This window comes from Diorhabda sublineata, chromosome X, assembly GCF_026230105.1.
Source record: "Diorhabda sublineata isolate icDioSubl1.1 chromosome X, icDioSubl1.1, whole genome shotgun sequence".
NCBI lineage: Eukaryota > Metazoa > Arthropoda > Insecta > Coleoptera > Chrysomelidae > Diorhabda > Diorhabda sublineata.
The window spans coordinates 38,134,586-38,152,567 of record NC_079485.1 but is presented as its reverse complement, the minus strand read 5'-3'; the positions used below and the strand labels follow the sequence as shown (position 1 = coordinate 38,152,567).

Genomic DNA, 17,982 nt, shown 5'->3' with positions numbered 1-17,982 from the left:
TACTTATAGAATTTTTGTCCGGAGGAGCCATGATACAGTGGTAAGAGACTTGCATAATTTCAAACGACGTGCAATATTAATTTATGAAATATTTTGACTTTGAAAACAAAATGCATACAATTTCTTGCACCATGTCAAGCGTCTGACCATCATCTCGTGCTGGGTTGGGATCTGTAATCAGCTGATAATTAATTTACCTTTTCCTATTTTATAGATTCTGAAAACTTATTATGACGTGATAATAAATTATTGTTATGGTTTTTAAAAGGGCCAGGGGCGGAGGAAAGGAAAAGTGTTTTATCACCAAGTAGAATACAGATATTTTGATTAAAAATTTACTGATGTTTTCATGAGTTCATAAATTTATTGATAAAAACTGTTTTTTATGAAACGAGTTTCTCCGTTTTTAATCTCAAGACTATTTTTTGCGATTTTCACTCCTTCAGGAGGTTTATATATACTAATTCAAGCATCATAACATTTAAAAATGTGTTCTAATTGTACTCATTCTAGAAACGGATGCATAGTTTTTGACAAAATCGAAATCTTCCATCAACTGAAATCTTTTTACAAGTCATGCCTTGTTCAAGCCATTTTGCACAGTTTTGAACATCCATTTTATTTCAATTGCAGTCATATTGCTAGGTAAATCTGCCTCAGTCCATGTGTGCCCATTTTCTTCTAAGCTTATATTTCTATTTTGATCGCCTCTCCCTAACCTTTGTTCATCGCTTCTTTGTAATCATCTTCACTTATCAAATAAAGTGCTTCATAGTGTTCATAATCACTCAGATACTTAGGTATATTTTGTGTTCTCTTGGAACTTCTTGTATGATTATCATCCTTCATTCAATAATGTTTGGTTCATCTTCAAGGGCGTGGCCAGCTTATGACTAAGGGGGGGATAAAAAAGCATGAAGCATTACAGTTTAGAAGTCTTTGCCTCGATGACGATTGTAATAAGAACGGTTCTAATATCAATATCAATGGATAAAACTTCACAAGTCCTCGACAGCACAATAACTAAATCAAACTTTTAAACACAGTAATACTTATTTATTTTAACAAAAATAATACTTAATTGAAACGTAGCCTGCGGGAATTTATTGCAAAACTTTCAACCACTTTATCATTAAAATTATTTAGGCGATCTTCTGCCATAGTGCTTCTTGGCTATGTTTTTAGTCTTCTGAGGCTGTTAAAGGATCGCTCTACTGTATAGGTTGTGCAAAGTAGAGCGATCAAAATTTTTAATTCTTTTTCCGTTTCGGGGAAGAACGAATTTGTTTCTTTTAGAACATCAACAATTGTTAGATTTGTTAGATGAAGCCTATCGTGCCAGGGTTACTGCCAAAGTTCGATTTCATTCTTTATGTTCGGTAAATCATTAAACTGGGTAAACTTAGATAATACGAATGACGGCGTGCTTTCTTCAGCAAAACGTACTTCAAGGGAGGTGATAATTGGAATGATTCGTTTTCTCCCGTGGAAAAGTGATATCTTAAGGAGGAAACGCATTTTCCTCTTGAGGTATGTATATAGTTTGTTCTACTATACCTGTCAAGTGAATAATTCGTTAGGTCAAACCTAGGTCTCTACATTGAATAGACTGTCCAATACGACACGAGCTATAACAACCATGTGTACTTTTCTATTCTCTCCTTTTGTTGCTTAGCAGGAACGCAGTAAAATATTTTCTTGCAAATAAAATGCAGTATCTACAGCAAATAACCTGGTCATACTTAGGAAAAAGTGCAGTACCTAAGATTGCTAAGCAGAAATGCAGTAACTACATGTAGTTACTGCACTTTTGCTAAGCAGAGGTCAGATACTGCACTTCAGCTAAGCATTACAATAAAAACAACCTGTTTGTGTTATCAGTATCTACATCAGTTGATTTTTGTAGGATTAGTGTTAGTCAATTGTTTTTGTTAATGGTGAAAGTGAGGAATGTGTTTATTTGTTTTTGAATCGATATTGGATTTGTGAAATTCAACATGTTTAAGAAAAGAACTCGTGACATTATGAATAAATTAAAACTAAATGCTACAGAACAATGCAAGTCTTCTACTATAATAAGTTCAATAGTAGTGACAGATAGGCCCAGCATGTTTAAACGTGACTACAATGCAGGAATAGAAGGTAACTCCAATGAAGTTTTTAACGTAGAAGAAGTAGTAAAAGTTAGTGAAAGTACCAACATAGAAGATGCAGTACCGATTTGGGTAGAAGAAGTAAATGTTATCATTGAAAATTTGACAGAAGACCCTGAGGTAGGCCTAGGTTTAGACATACAAGAAATAGAATTACGTAGCTAAGATGATAATAATATCTGTGAAACAGTCTCTGCTGACAAAAACACTAATAAAACTGCAGTTGGGCCTGCTACACAGGATCTAACTAAGCAAGGTACAGTTAGGAAGAGAAAATTGCCTGTTGAAAGTAAGGAAAAGCTGATGGAAAAGCATATTTTGACAACGTGTGAGTTAGTAAGAAGAAAACATTCTAGTCCTTTCTTTTGGGAGAAAAGGGCCAAAAAGTTCGTGTATATAAGACATTTTTCCTGGCCACACTTGGGTAGAAGCCAAAAAATGATCGTTTCTTTTTGGAACCGCTATCAAAGACATCACAAAATCAAATATCGCCCGTCCCGGATAAAAGAGGCAAAAAAAGCCAGCAAACTTCATTTATAAAGATGAGATGGAAGCTCACATATTATCATTCCATCCTCAAATTTCACATTACAGACGGGAGCATGCTCCAAAAACACTTTATCTCCCAAGTGACGTAACCATAACTCTGATGCATAACGACTTTTTGGAAAAACATCCTAACTCAAAATGTTCTTACGAAGTGTACTGATCGATGTCAGGTAAGGAACATGAGAATTTCATTCGCTAAACTTGGCAATGAAGAATGTGAAACGTGTGCGCAATTTAAACTGCATGGTCACAAAGAAAATAACTTGATTAATGGTTGTCAAGAGTGTATTAACTGGACCAAACACATTAATGCAGCTACGGAGGCAAGGAAACTGTACAAAGCACAAAAGAAAATTTCAGATCCGACTATTTTGGTAGTGTCAGCCGATTTGCAAAAAATTATAATGCTACCCAGAGTAGAAACTTTAAAAAAGTTTTATTCACCAAGAGGCTTGTAGCCTATCATGAAAGCTTTGTACCTGTTGGAGATAAACCTTCTTCTAAACCTTATGCTGTTGTATGGCACTGGCCGAAACAAGGAGGATTTAATAAGCACATTTTATGCTTTTCTAAAAGAAAAGAGAGACTTCAAATACATCATAATTTGGTTAGATAATTGCTCGAGCCAAATTAAGAATTGGTGTTTTTAGACTTTTTTGGTTCAAGTAATAAATTCAAATGAAATATCTCGTGATACAATAAAAGTCAATTATTTCGAGACAGGTCACACTTTTATGAGTGCGGATAACTTCCACCATAATGTGGATCAATCGTTCAAAAAAGCAGTGAAAAATTCGAGGGAAGAAGTACATGTTAAAGAAGACAGTTTCTGACTTTTACTTATGGAAAGATTTAAAATCATAACAGAAACTTAGAAGGGACCCAAACCGCAAATCGTTCAGGTGAGACTTTTACTAATAACTTCTATAATATTATAGTAACCAAATTATTTGAATATATTGATTATTATATAATATTAAATTATATTACTTTGAATTAAGTTAAATTATTTTTATTTCTAAATTTAAATTTCAGGTTAAAGCAAAACGAGGATGCTATACTTTACAATACAAGACATCGTAGAAGACCAAGAGCCTGAGAAAGAACTTGACTTCTTAATGAACAAAGTTTTAAAAAAGAAAAGTCAACATTTTAAGATTCATGGAGTCATGAACAAGTAGCAAGGATTTCCCAAGGACAAAAGAGACAACATTCTGAGGGAGTTAGGAGGTGTTATACCAGACAATCGAAAATTGTTTTGGGAAAACTTGTCAGTGAGGAAATAATTGGCTTGAGGACACAAATTATAAAAGTGTTTAGTTAATATATCAATTTGTAACCAATTATATTTATTATAATTATGATTATTATACTATTGTGTTACCAATTAAATTAAGTTTGATTTTTAAACAGTTAATTACTACAGTTGATATATCTCTTAATTTTTTTTTACTTGATATGTGGAGTTTTATTTAGTCCCCTACTGTATTTTCATTAAGTACGAGTAAATTTAGTTTGAAAAATACTCCGATGCTTAGCGAAAATGCAGTATGAGCAGATACTGCCGAAATGCAGTAACTGATTTTTTTTTAGTAAACAAAACATAAAGATAAAAATTATTGGCAATAAAATAATGAATAATATATTTAATAATATAAAAACAGCATCAATTACAAATTTATGAAAAAACTACAAGCTTCCAACTTTAGAGCTATTTTTCTCGATTTGGACTACGATGCAGTTACGGCACTTTTGTTAAGGAGGGCAGTATTACTATCGGCTTAATTGCAAAGGAAAATCACACCCATCACTCCACGAAAAAAATTTCGTTCGCAAAGTGATAAAACGTGTTATAAGTCGATCAAAACGATGTTGAATCCAATGAATCAATGAATTTGGCTTCCACATGCACCTAATTATCCAGATTTGACTTCCACTGTTAGTTTTCAGAACTGAAGAAAAGCTGCATGGAATAAAATATCAGTCAAATGAAAAAGTAATCGCTGAAACAGAACTTATTCACTTATAAAACTATATTTATGAATAAAACGAAATTTTACCACAAGACTTGTTTCTGTTTACTAGACCGAGAAGTTATTGATCGATGTGTCATAGCCAAACTGCCCAACACTATCTAAATTTCGATAAAAAGCGAATTTGATAATATGGCAATAAACACTAAATGAATTCTTTAATTTGCTTTCGTTGTTTGGGTCCGCGAAAAATTTCAATAATGGCCGGTACACACGACATTTATGGTATTGACTTGGTTGCGCAGTTTATCGAACGTCCATAGCGTGTCCACACATTTGCGATATCTGTGCACATATAAAGCTGTTGTATGAGTCGATCTAAGAGTTTACCACTTTAAGAATAATACAAAATACGTCAAATTTCATCTTTTTTCCAAAAACTATTAAAAAAACATTTGACGGTAGAGTAAATTTCAAATCTCCTGAAATTGGTTTGTTTCCGCGGTCAGGATTATGAACAAAAGAACTAAATTCATGGGTTGAACCTCGTTGGAGAACGGTGAGAATAGGGTGGTTATTCGTTCATTGGTAAGAAGTGATCCGGTTCCGTGGTCTCAACCTGCCTACTCCATGTAACGAATCACCCCTTTTTCCTGGTTGATTCCAAGGCATCAATCTCAATGCTGATCTTGAGCTAGCTAGTGTCAACAGTGTTCTTGATGGTAAGCATATTATTTTTATTTTCTATTTTAATCATTTTATATTTTTTTTGTTTCAGCTTTTCATTTCCTCGGTAAAATTCCAAGGAGTAGGCAGATTGATGCCTTGGAATCGACCAATAAAAGGGGGTGGTTTGTTGCGTGTAGTACCAATGAACGAATAACCACCCTATCCCCATCCTTATATATATATATATATATATATATATATATATATATATATATATATAGAATTAGAATATATAGAATTTTTAATTTTTCCCTAGTCCTTACATCTCAAATATATAGCAGTAGTCGATTAAATAATTAGTAGATTTATTAGAATTTACAAAATGGATCTATAAATTCTACTTAAATTATTTAGATCTTTTTTATCATTTACAGCTTTTTCGTTCTTATGAATGCGAACCATTTCTAAAAATTCTCTTTTTAGTGTATTAGATTCCGTTTCAAGAATTTTTGAATCTTTATAATTGAATTTATGTTTTATTGATATTTCATGGTTCGTTAACGCAGTTCTATTTATCGTATTGATAACCTCTTAGTCTTGTTTTATGTTTTGATGTTTCGTTTCAGTTTTATTTTTAAATTGATTGTAGTATCTGTTTATCCTTTTCTTGAATATGTTATTTATCATTTTTTCCGGATAATTATTTTCTTTCAATGCAGTTTTTGCTTTTAAAATGACTAAGCATCTAAATTCAGGATCTGATAGTTGGATCGATCTATCAGCCAAACTTATTATCACTGATCTTCTATGTGACATAGGATGAAATCAGAGTATCTCCACTTTATCGTGATCGATATCAAAATCTGAATCAAAATGGTTACCAAGAAGCATTTAAAATTACTCTTACTCAGCCTTTCGAATTTTAACTAGAGACTGGCATGTCGCCCAGCAAAAAGGAGGATATAGGGCCTAACCCAACCATTGGAAAATAACATAACTAATGACCAGGCATAATGGATAATGGCTAATGGATGATCTATGACAAATCTAGGTACATGATGCAAGATGCTAATATTCCAATTGCTTTGAAATCTGAAATCTGAAACTTATTGAAAATTATTAGTAGAGTTTATCCAGTTTCGCCATGTTAGCGCTAGAAAATTAAAGTGCATATGAGATTTATTATGACTAGCAATAGATTTGTTTGTTAAAAAAGCATGATGAGTGAAATATCAATTTCATTATGTAAAACACAAATATAATTGATTTTTATAAGTGTATATTTCCAATATTACATTGTATTTTCGATAAGTGTGCTTCTGATGCCGGAAAGATTAATTAAACTAAAAATATAAGTTATATATATACAGTTTTTTTCAGTCGTTTTTTTATGAATAGAACTTTTCTGTATAAAGTGAAAATGCACAAAAAAAGTTATTTTTTGAGTTGTTTAAGAGTATGAATTTTATAATTTAAAAAAATTTGGCCATGTTTTGCGATTGGTATGATTGTATTAAGTATATATAGCATCGGTATAAGATTGAACGTCTGCACCGCCGTCGAATTCTCCGGGGTGTATGAAACGCGCGCAGAATATCGACCGTTCAAACAACCCCTGGCCGACACCCTTTCGGTGAATGCCATGCAACACCATTTAGTTATTGCACTCTCTGAATAACACTTGTGTTACGTTTGGTAGTGTACGTTATGTAATAATATAATTCCTTGCATATTTATAATTATTAATAATAATTCCCACTACTATTGTCTATATTTAATCAATAGTAATAATATACGGATTATTTCAAGTTTATTATTCAAGTTCTGTTCCTGTGGTACACTAGGTTGGCTTAAATAACATTGCATTGTTACTATTTATTCCATTTAAACGTCTTAAAAATTAGTGCAATCTTTTTAACTATTTATTTATAAAATACTCATCACTCTACTCACTGTACAATACTCATCATCGTACCATCCATCAACATAGAGGATACCTACTTCAAATCTTCAGATTTATTTACAGCAGTATCAAAACTCGTGAAAGGTAAGTCCACTATTAATTTTTTATTATGTCCCAATTTCCTAAAAGATTTGTAATTAAGTTTTGCTTGTGTGTGTTTGTAATTTGATTATTTGTTGTAATGGTTCCGAAAATTCTGTGTGTGGGAGTTTGTGTTTTATACCAGCGAGCGATAGTAGCTGGTTTCGCGCGGTATAAGGGAGTGAGGGTGGGAGCTGCTTGTGGATCAATACTACAGGTCGCCTGGTCTAAGCTAAACTCTATTACATACATATGCTCATTTTCAAATGCTTTATTTATTTTTGAAAAAATGCTTCTACTATCTCCGGTAATCGGTATTACAAATAAAAAATTATATCAGACGCAAATTTAGTTAGTATGAGAATATAATTCAGGTTTTCCTACTAATGATATTCAAAAATTTTTGCGCAAAATCGGTAGAAATGATTTATGGTTTTAATGCAAACCAAATATAATTTTAATTTTAAATATAACTTTTTCCAACTAACCTCAATAGATATGTTACTTTGTAAAAAGTAATAAATGTTTCGACCATTTTTAACTTAACTAATTTCAAGCTCCAGTTTATATTATATAAAACGATATAATAACGAAACTATTTTATCTAAACAAACACCAAAGTATTAGTTTATGTACTACCACAAAGTTAATCTCTACTCAATCCTGATATCAACATATAGATTAACGTATATAAATTTTTTGCTCTATATCGTGTAAGATAAATATTACACACATCCTTCTATTGAAGAGTCAGTCCAGGAAAAATTTTTGATAATATTGTGAACAATCTCAAACAACATTTTCACCATTTCACTTCACCAAGAGTCTAGTAGTCTTTTAATTGAACTGCGAAACGTCTTACTGTCCCAAAATTCAATTTTAGTGATTAAGGAAATATTTGGAAAAATATTTGAAAATTTACTGTTCGAAAAAACAAACTTTCCTCTTAGAAAAATATTTCCGTTGATCTTTTGATCAACAGCAAAAGTTGAAGGAAAATTTTCGATAAAGCTACTTCTTTAAAATGCACATAATTTTCAGAAAAATAGTTTAATGGCAACCTTAAGAGTTTAAGTTTAATTAATCAAATCAAGGCGCTCTACAATCGACCAAGCTGAAATTTTATCAATTATTATGACTAATAACCGTTATTGTATAAAACATGGGTTGATAAATTGATGAGTATTTTTTTCAAAATTTCATTTTTAATCTACTCTACGTTATAATAGATTTGTAATTGTATGAATCGTTTAAAAATTGTAGTCATTGTTCTATACATTCTTGTACAAACATTTTATAAAGAAATTATTAACACCTTCGCGTTAGTCCAACGACTTCCAGTTTCAGTGATTTTATTTCTTATAAATATTTCTTTTGTAGACTAAGATAGGTATAGGTATATGCTAGTCCCTAGGCCCTACAAATTATAGAGCATTATTCGATCTGCAAGAAATGTATTAACTCACGATACAAGATTTTTTGCACGCTCTTATCTCTTATGAATTACAACTCATTTTCGACATTTTTAGAATATTTTCGAAAAAACTAGCTGATTTTCAAAGTTTATGTGTGCAAGTCGTATCAAGTTGTTAAGAGACAATAGGGACGTAAAAAATCTATGTTATGGAAGGAAAATGAATTTCAAGGATATGTTTGTTTTATGAAAGGATTAATGGATTGGATCCTCTCCACCTTAAACTTTGCATATATGTTGTGATTATTTATATTATTTCAGATGAATTTGATGGCTAGTCAATATTGAATATCTTTTAGGTCTTCTATATATTAACAATGTCCCTACGTGCGCTAAGATTTTCTCTAATCCTTAGAAGAACCTATATAAGGTTGTTATTGCCAGTCCGCTATTGGTAATGCTTGTTCAGTGTCAGTTCAGTACCTAGAGACAAAAACTCAACGCCGATTATTTGCCTATTTTGGCGAGTAGGTAACGCACTAATTTTAGAAATGAATCTAGGAAGAGTATAGTTGACCAGATAAGGTGCCGTCCATAATAATTAGATCAAAAATATTTCAGTGTACCGACTCATTTAATAAGTAGTCACATAAAAAGTGAAAAGGATTTGAAAGTAAGAAGACATTCTGGGTAGTGTTTATTTGACTACGAACGTGAATATTACTCCATGGCAAAAGATAAAATTGCTTCATGTTGAAACGGTGAATAATGTAGCGAGGGTTGTTTTGAAAGCTCCTTGACATTTCAGTTATTTTAATTGGGAGAGAACAGTGAACGCAATCGGCTTCTGCAACGTGAAGTTTATGAATCAGCTTTTCTGCTTAAGTAAAATGAGAAATATTGATCCTTTTCATATGTCAAGGAAAATAATGATATTTTAGAATAGTTCCCATTTGTAACTTTTTTATATTTTGAATAATCATTGAAACAAAAAATCCGACATTTTATTTTTCGAAGACACAAAAATTTATGGGCAAGTTGTAACCGATCAAGAATTTCATAGTTTGTTCCAGTTGGACCGATAAAATTTATTTTGGTAACTCTTTCCAGTGTGAAAGGAATTAAGAAAGATATAGATTGAACGTTTTTATTTAAATTGCAAAAAAGTGTAACTACTATATAGTCATGTCAATGGAATTAGGATTACTGTTCAAGACGATTTTATAGCAAATGAATATATGGGGGAATGATACAAATTCTCTTTTATTCTCGTTTGTCGATTATCTTCTTTTAAGAGAATTTTTGCATTGGCTTATATTATGCCTATTTTAATTAGGCTTAAGTGTTCTTATGTGTAATGTTTCATGGCTCTACTAAAATACAACTTACATAGATTCTAGCAGTGATTGATTGAGTAGTGATTCACACATCTAGTTTTGTGGTGGTAATAGATGTGTAGATCTCTCGGATACAGGCTATAGCATTGAAAAAAGGTACTTTTTCAAAAGCTGATTCGTCGTTATGGGTGTCTTTATTGATAAACGAATTTTATCGGTTTTCCTCGAATGGGTGATTTTTTTGCTAGCTGATAACAGCTCTGAAATTCCAAATTTTCTTTTATTATCAATTCTATGCGTTCACAGCTGCTGAAGTACCGACAGCCTTTTTCTCTACTGGGAACTATATAACAATGACTCTATGCATAAATCGTATGATTTGTACAAATATTTCGATGCCAGACTCATATCACCATTAAACTAGACATATCAATACAAGAGTACCAATCGACTCTTAATGTTCTACTAGTTACTTAAACAGAAAAAAAAACCTTGAAATACGTGATTTGATTTCGCATTGAATGTATTCAATAAAACGAATTTTTTCTCTTCAATCCTTTAGCTGTAACCCTACCCTACTTATTTAGTACGTAAGTTTACTGGAAAGCTCATAAAAATTGAATCTCATCTTATCATTTCTTTTCTTCTACTTATATGATTATTGAAAAACTTACAAATATCTTTTCACTGTTAACGTAGTAGATGTTTGAAATTGAAATGTCCTTCTTTCTCTACTTAGTAGATTCCCAGGACACGGTAAAACCTATTTATAGAATTACGAATAGCCTTAGCCGATATGTTATTCAATTCCACTCTTCTCTTATTTCATATCCACAAAAAGTAATCTAATAGCGTTAAATCTGGGGACTTTGGTAGCCATTTTACCACGTCGTCCAATCCAGTGTCCCACAATAATATCATCGACCTAGTCTTTGACAAGAATACCAAAATGTGGGAGAGCGCCGTCGTATTGAAACCTATTAGTTTACTGGTGATATCCGGATCTACTCCGTTAGAACATATGATAGAAAGATAATAGAAAGAGGAGTTCAAATAGCGTTCACCTAATATTCTGACTCTTGAAACGATAATTGTGCCTATTAACTATTCCATATAATGAAAAATTACCTTCATCCAAAAAGAGTACATTCAAAAAGCTCTTGGAGAAGACATAAGGTATATATAAGGTATTTTTTTCTTTCCAAAAACCTCCCAATCTGGACGCAATACAACAACTGGCAACCGTGGATATTCCTGCATACATAATATAAAGTCGAGTTTATTTTCTTCGTTTAATACACGTCGCCCATGACTTCTAGGCAAGACGTTTGCCGGTATCATGTTTTTTAAATTTGTCTCGATACGATTTTCCGACAGAAACTAAGTGTCCAAAATGCTGAAATTTTAGTGAGAACCTCTCTCAACGCACGCGCAAATGTATTTCCCAATTTATGTGCTGACAAGTTGAGTTCGCAAACTTTTGAGACAACACTCTTAGAACACACTAACTTGGAATTGTGTAGCAGACTTAGATTACTACTATATAAAAATTGAAATATTTGGTAATAAGTATCTTTGTATTGTCATAAAATAATTAACTTTATTAGCAAAATGGTAAACAAATTATCAGAAGTTTTCCTGTTACATCTCTGTATATTAGAAATCGTATCAATAAATTTTGGTATTTTTTTTAAACCTTCCCAAATGATCACTAGAGCCATCTATTTCTCAATGAACTCCCTCACATCTTTCCCTAAAATAATTATTGAGTTATGAAAAAAAAGAACGGATTTTAATTCTCAAACAACTTTACCCTTCATATTACCAAGTCCGTCAACAAGGGGGAACATCCCCTCTGTTCTTTTTAATGGATCGTGATGCTAAATATGAAATACCCAAATTCACTATGTTAAAACGATAGAAGTTCTATAAAGTTAAAAACAGGTTTTTCCCGCAATAATAGAAAACTTCATTATAAAGATATGAGTACAATTGGGGTGGCACAGTTCATTTTTTTAACTCGTATAAAAATTCGTCTAAAGTATACACGTTGAATTAGAATTCTAATTATTACAATAATTTAATTCAAAATGTTCAAAATCCTTCCAAATTATCTTTTGAGTTCCATATTTATTTACTTACTTCACTAATAAAGAGAAGAAACATTGGAACACCCAAATTTTGAATTAATATAGATAAAACAGAGTATATTACAGTCTGGTGAACATTGAAAGCCGAATAAAGTATATTCACAGAAGACGATTCTGAAAGTAATTTCGCAAAATATGGTCATGTGTCTTCCAGAAATCAAAATACGTTGGAACGAGCCAAAAAGAAGAATCATTTTGTATCACGAAAATGCATTGTAAGAAACAAAGGAATATTTAGAATCACAGAAGATCAGATAGCGGAATTTTCACTTCCAAATTGGCACTCAATGATTTTTTCTATTTCTTACCGATTAAACATAAACTGCGTGGACACCCAAAAAAATAATGGAGGTTTACAAAACACATTTATAAGAAAATTTCTATAAATTAGTTATTTATAATTTAAATATTTTATCATACGAATATTAGGAATAAATTTAGATTGAATTATCTGAAATTCATAAGATCAACGAACAAAAAAACTGCTTCCTAATTTACATGTCTATTTGCAGAATCTAGGTCAGGTTATGATTATTTTTCCCTTTTTTCTTATATTTATGCCTTTAATATTAATGTGATAAAACTAGAGGTCATCAAGAAGGATTCGCAGATGTCCCCAAACTATTGGTACACCAAGTTTGAGGAATTTTTTCATGCGGATTTGATTTCAGGTATATTTCTATTTTGGTTATTAAAGATATATTTATTTCTTTGTTTTTGGCTAATATTCATCGATTAAACTGTATCTCAAAAACTACAGCCAATAAAAATCAACACGAAAACATTTAATATCAGATATTAGCTCAACTTTTTTTCATTTTCTTGTTATTTGGTATTGACATCTCCATTATTTTCTTACCTCCGAATGAAGTTACTAAATGAAAATAACGAAACATCAACATAATCTAGGTTATGCTGATTTTTAATATTATTATTTTTAACGTATTTCCTTCCTTGAAATAGAACAGTGAGGTAGCAGAAAAAAGATAATTTGGATGATGGTTTAATTTGCTTCTGATATTGTTCTTCCTCATGTTGTCTTCTGAAAAAAATATCTATTTTTGAATTTAAAGTAGAAAAATTGGTTTGTTGGAAAATGGAATATTTAATATTATGTTTCTCATAAAAAATTAGCATTACTTTTTTATTCATTTGTTTTTTTTGTGTAAATGTGTAAATACTGGACGAACCGACTCTTGCTGATATTATAATACAAAATTTATTCGACTACCATTGTTTTAAACGTTCCCTACAAGAATCCATACCGTGTTTATCATACATAAAATGGAAACTATCCGCAACTGGGTTCGAGCGAAGTGGAATTGTTGGGAAACTAGGCTGTCGCTTCGAGAAATTTCTGGTAAGATTGTTGTCAGATATTATTAGGAATAGTATCAAGAAGGCCAAACACAAACAACCAGAGGCTTAGGACAAGTGATCGGAACAAAAGATGGCCAGACTCATTGGCCAATAAGGTTTGAACTTCAGTTGGTGTTACATTCAACTCTATATCATCCAGAAATCGACTTCAGTGGTGCCAAGAAGGACTAGCGTGGAATCAGGAATGGAACATTATCGTTTTTAGTGTTGAATCGCGGTACTGCCTAGAGAGGAGGCGAATGACGTAACACATATATTTTTTTTTTGGATTTGCTTTTTGTTCAAGGTAACATATAATCTCCATCAGAGGTAATATGAATACATATCGATACATTCCAGAAACATTGTAACGTTCAGTCACATATAACAGACAAAATTCAACTCAAATTCATTTTATTATCACTCAAGATTAAAAGTCAAAAAGTTACAGCCTCCTTAATCTCTTATGACTTTTCGACACATATATATATATATATATATATATATATATATATATATATATATATATATATAAAATACCAGTGTAAGAAAATTGTAAGTTGTGAGGGCTAAACATTGAAAAAGGGAAATTGGCCACTGTTTAACCCGAATCCATATGAGTTTATATATATATATATATATATATATATATATATATATATATATATATATATATATATATATATATATTATATTAATTTCGACTTCCAGTCGAAATGAAATTGAAAAGGTTCGAAAACTCGAAAGCCAATTTGTAATCAGATTTGTTCCAAAAACATCGTTTGATTCGTTCATTGAACAGTAAATGTTTAATACTTTCACTGGCATCTGGAATAGTATACCGCAAATCGATATTTCTTTTGCGATAAAAAACTGCCTCAATTTTCAAGGTAAAAATTTTTTCACACGACCGATAGATAAACCCCACTTGGCAGTTTGCTAGTAACTTTTGGCATTTTTACGAGTCGTTTTAACAGTCCCACAAACATTGGTTTTCATTTTGTGTGAGATTAAATTACTTAGGCCTTGTATACCAATTGTCTATATATAAGATGTGTCCATTTTCTTCGTAATGCGCAAGGGAAGCCAAGACAATATTTCCCGTTTTAGCACCTGTGTATATCAGAAAATCCAAAATATACCTTGTCTCACAGGGGAAAACCTCGTCGGTTGACCAGTCGAATCTGTCTTGTTCGATGCTTGAGTTCGATTTGGCTTGTATCTAAAATATAGCATGCAACACTCACATGTTGATTTTGCAAATTTTCAGTGTCAGATAGTTTGTTATCTGAAGAAAGCGACTCATATTCTTTCTCACTGTCGTCGCTTTTAGCTAGAATTTCTTTCAACTCTTTGATTATACATTTCGTTATCTTAATATAATTCATGATATAGTCTATTTCAGAAAGGTATAGAGTTCGGCTCAACTTCGGTGTCGGCCATAAGTGTAGGTCTTTAAATATTGTATAGGGATTACTTAGGTAGTAGATTATATAATTACGTTTTCAGTTGAACAGGTACCGTTTAACCTTCTATTAGTGCCTCTGCCTAATTCCAACCTTATTTCAGAGTCGGCTTAACCATGCGCCGTAAATGCAATGGTGCCTTACCCAACATTTTTATACCTTTATAAGTATATTTGTTTAGTTTAACGCGTCAGTATTTGCTGTTAAGCTGTAAATAGTGTTATAAGATTAGTAAAAAAATGGCGACATTTACACCATCGAAAAGATGTTCCAATAATTCTCTACTATCAGTGAACGAAAAACTTATTATTTTAAATGCGATTACCCGAAATTTACTGTACAAGAAACTGTCGACCGATGTTCCAGAATGACTGGAGTTGAAAAGTCCACCGTTTTTAAATTATTGCGGGGGATAAAGATAGCAGGCCAAGTGGAACTTCCCAAGAAAAGTCCAGGCAGACCAGTAAAAGTCCTTGATGAAGACACCAAAAGTGTAATTCGAAGAAAAGTTCACTCTTTTTAGTTTAAAAAAGAAATACTCACCCTAAATAAGATTTTGATGGAGCTTGACCAGGATGACAGTATTCCGTTGATAACTAAAAAACTTTTATGGACCACCGTGTCATACGGGAGATTACCACGAGGGCATGGATTCGGATGTTTTTGGTGAAATGATAAAATATGTTTCGGCTGATTCAATAGTTGTTGTGGATAACGTAATGTCGTCGTGCAGCAGCGTTGCCGCCGCAACAAAATTTCTCTCCATTGGGCAAATGTGAAATACATTCGCAAATATATTTGGCTGGAGCAGTCAAAATCTATTTAATTTTGAAAGGCGAGTTATCTAGTATCGAGTAATATATCTTATGATCGAGAATATTGATATTGAACTAAAAAATATGCTATCTTGTAAAGTTAAAATTTATTATCGTTGGTAATAATGTATAATGTGAGAGTTAAAAGTATTTGAAAATGGTTGTAATGTGCTAAAAAAGTTAGATGAAGATATTAATACCAAAAAGTATGGACGGTTGATGTTTATCGTGAATTCCAGAGTAGTGAAATAAGATTTAAATCACCCACATTTTATGGTATTACCATTTCATTCACTCTAAGTATTCTTCTATACATAACAACCATTTTTTGATGATTTTAACTCCGTCATATTATATCATTAGTACCCAATACAATGAATTCCAACTTTACTCGATAGCGGATTTTTCATTTAATGATTAGAATGTAATAGTTCCTATTTAAGATGACCTTTCAAGTACATGTTCACAATATATTTTTATGTAAATAATTCTTGAAGACCACTTATACCAAGATGTATGCCAAAAATTTTGTTTTCTATTACATTCACAAGTCATAATTCACTAGGTAGATCTTCTATCTTCTATATATCGCGTTCACGAACCATTGAGCTATTTTACATTTGAAATATCATTTGGATAGAGGCTCGTGTAAATAATTTATTTCACAAAAAATCGTTATGAAATTTGTAACATAAGTTTAATTGGATATATTATTATAGAATAACAAAAGTAGAATATTATGTTTCATATAAACATTAATTTAATTAATTCATGCGTAATTAATATTTCACTATTTTTTTAATGAATCATATATTGTCATCAAAAATTGATAGGTGGATTAAAAGTGCAAATTTGGTTATACAATTCTATTTAAACAAACAAACTAGACTGTTTATAGGGATATTGTTTTTATTTTACTTTAACTATTCACTATTAATAAGCTAGCAACCAGGAAAGTCTGAAAAATAAAGACTGAAAAAAAACATTTGAGCCTCCATTATATAATTAGTATATCCTACAATATGTCGTTGAAAGCCTTTAACATTTTACTATTCTAAACCAATAATTCTACTAATTAGATTTTTATATATAAGTAATAAGTATAATCACTTTTTAATTAGAGAAAACGCATTTTACAAATTAACAATTCTATAAAAATATATCCCTTCAACGACTATACTTATAAATGCAAATTTTTTTACGTAAAAACTTTAAAAGTTGGTAAAACATATTCACCCTTCTGAATTGCAAAAGTCTGGCGTACATTTTATAAGTGCGTACGCGTACGTATTATGCGTTGTATCAGTGTGTCTGTGTAACACACGATATTCTTATTAAATATATTATCTAGAACATAAAGCATTGGTCACGTGCATTTGTTGTAACCCCAAGCCAACACGTCACGCATAGAACATACGCTAATCCGGATGCAGGAGGAAGAATGAACAACAGGGGTGTATTAGCACAATAAAATATCACTCAATTGCGTGCCCAACTATAGAGGTTATGTTTTTTAGGTATATATTCATGAACTATTTTCAGTTTTAATATAAATCGACTCGTAGGTATATGCCATATGTAAAAATAATCTGACTTATGGGGTGGAAATACGACTAAACGTCACTGATGGTGCGATCAAATCTGACAATAGACAATTTTTATATATTTTTCCGAATTCTGATAGCTGATCAAGTCAATTTTGTTCTCTGATTGCTTTTTTGAAAGGAATATATAGCCAGGTACACGTAATTTGTGTATTAATCAATTAAGTTCTAACATACACACATTAACTTCTCCACAGTTTTAGAAAACTTTAATTCAAGCACTTCAACCAGGCTAAATCAGTTAAAGTTCGACATTAGGAGTGGTAGTGATTAAGTAACCGGTACCTTGTTCTGACGGAACTGCTCTTAATACATAAAGTTTCGTAGAACTAGCAATCCAATCAGTTGGACTTGAATACACTAAATGACATTAGAAGCGTAACACCCAGAAGGAATAATTTACCGACCTCGATTTTTTGATAATTATCAAAAATAAAATGGTAACCTAA

The 17,982-nt window shown here is 31.6% G+C and overlaps 1 protein-coding gene across 6 annotated transcripts in view; it reads left to right on the top strand.

Annotated features, from left to right (window-relative positions):
* Nucleotides 1–6,955: 6,955 nt before the first annotated feature.
* The window catches only part of LOC130451519 (ELAV-like protein 3), a 65,768-nt gene continuing 54,741 nt past the window's right edge, over nt 6,956–17,982 (top strand). For 3 of the 6 annotated variants that reach the window (XM_056790587.1, XM_056790583.1, XM_056790585.1), the window contains exon 1: nt 7,003–7,391. The gene's annotated coding sequence lies outside the window, so the exon portion shown is untranslated. Of the gene's footprint in view, nt 7,392–17,982 lie in introns of all 6 variants that reach the window. The other 3 variants (XM_056790593.1, XM_056790589.1, XM_056790582.1) reach the window with 3 other exon arrangements.